Source organism: Etheostoma spectabile, chromosome 22 (genome assembly GCF_008692095.1).
Source record: "Etheostoma spectabile isolate EspeVRDwgs_2016 chromosome 22, UIUC_Espe_1.0, whole genome shotgun sequence".
In the NCBI taxonomy this organism is placed as follows: domain Eukaryota; kingdom Metazoa; phylum Chordata; class Actinopteri; order Perciformes; family Percidae; genus Etheostoma; species Etheostoma spectabile.
This window is the reverse complement of record NC_045754.1, coordinates 11768783-11770789: the sequence shown is the minus strand read 5'-3', so window position 1 is coordinate 11770789 and position 2007 is coordinate 11768783.

The window sequence follows — 2007 nt, the reverse complement described above, 5'->3', positions numbered from 1 at the left end:
AGAAAGAAGACCGTGGTAACTTGGAGAAAAACCACAGTGTACTATTTTAATCTTGAAATATTTTCACACAAAGACGTAGCACTCAGCTCTTTGATCTCCACAAATTCTATTCAAATCCATTGTCTCGCGGTGATGTCAGTAGTCTCGCCAGATGATATCTCTAAACCTGAGTAAATAAACCGTGACACTATCTCTGTAGCTACATGTCATGCTACCATGTCAAGCTATTGCAGGGGTAGGTGGGAAAGGTAGGTTATCTTTTTATTTTGGGTGAACTGATCCTTTAAAATGATCTGCGCATTCCTTTCCACGCCTCTCTATTGTCCAAAACACAGGAAGACCAACAAAGTACAATAAAAAGTCTTAAAATGTCCCAAACATCAATGAGAAAGGACAGACCCTGTGGTAACCAGTTAGGAATGTCCCAAGAGTGTTAGACGCCGTGTGGAGAAATGGCGGGAGAACGGGACCACCCAGCCGTCCCTCTGCTGTCCTAAGCAAAAGGGAAGTCCCTATGGTTGTGTTTATTTATTTATTTAAACACGTGTGCACCCCGGAATAGCGTGAGTCTGTAACAGTGCAGAGTCTTATTTTGCAATGCAAACATTTTATCCACTGGTTTTCAATCACTGCATGAGGGTCCTGCGTTCTCTGGTGGTTTTTGGTTCTGCCTGGTGTCCAGTTTAAGTAACATTAATTAATGCGTTTGAAGCCTTATCAGGTACCAAAACACTGTACAGCAGTTCATAACACTATAGAATTTGATGTGCCACTGCAGCGCCTTTTGGATGGCGTTGCATTGTGTTGTGGAAAAAGTTGAGTCTGGTTCCTAGTTTTTTTTGCCAATGCCCTCTGTACTGGCACCGCAGCTGCAACAAGCCTCACTCCCATAAATGACGGGCTTCTTTCCCACAGTGCTGTTGTCTGTCTGAACGCAACTCTGTGACAGAACGGCCCCCTGTGCTGGGTGCTTCCTTTACCCTCACTGCTTGTCTTGCAGCGGCACTATAAAATTGTATACACTTTATAATTTCTGAGGTGTATATGGTTGACGTATTTACTGATAAATAATCACTGGTTTTCAAAGCCACCACAGAGTCCATGAACATCTCCAGCTTTGACAACTTCCAGCTAAAAAAAGAGACAGTTTCAGACATAAATATTTGCTGATACTCTCCCCCACCCCTGCATGGATCTGACCCAAGAACATTGAGATAAATGGGCTGAAAGCAACACAACAGCAGTTTTCTCTGGGATTGTCTTATTTTTTTATTACAAACACAAATTTATGGCATCAAAACAATTTAAACAAAAGATGCCGGAAATCACATCCAACTTCCACACATTTTGGAGAGTGTGTTTAAAGCCTGAAACAAACTTTAATTATGTTATTTAAGCTGTGCACTCCACTGACCTTTGGTCGACTGTGTCCTTTGCACACCCAGAGCACCTGGCTACAAGCTGCCAACTCACCATTTAATGCATGCTTTGCCTGTGGTCTTTTAAAGACTGCTGTTCCTCTGCAGGAGCAATCAGCTGTCATGACTGACAGAAAGATAAGAGGCAGGATATACAGTAGAAAGCATGGAGAAAAAAATGATTTTTTCTTTGCTGGTTGGGTGTTTAGTTTCCTAGCCAAAACCTCAGATTTGCAAGTCATTTGAGCAAGCATTGAGAGCTAGCCAGTTGAAATCGTAATAGCTCAGTGCAGAGCAGCTCAATAAATTGTAAACTCTTTTGATTGAAAGGGATATTGAAAGCAGGTGAAAGGTGATGGTGCTGAAGGGTTAATTAAAAAATAACTAACCTGGTAATGCATTCAATCTGGAGACACTCTGTGGAGGAGCTGGTTTTGTCCTAATGTATGGATGATCTGGTCTCCTCCCTTTGATCTGTGTGAATAGAGAAGCATCAAAGGAAGCAGAGGGTGCTCTCTCTGTTTGTGTGTGTGTTTGTGTGTGTGTGTGTGTGTGTGTGCGCGCGTGTTTGTGTGTGTGTGTGTGTGTG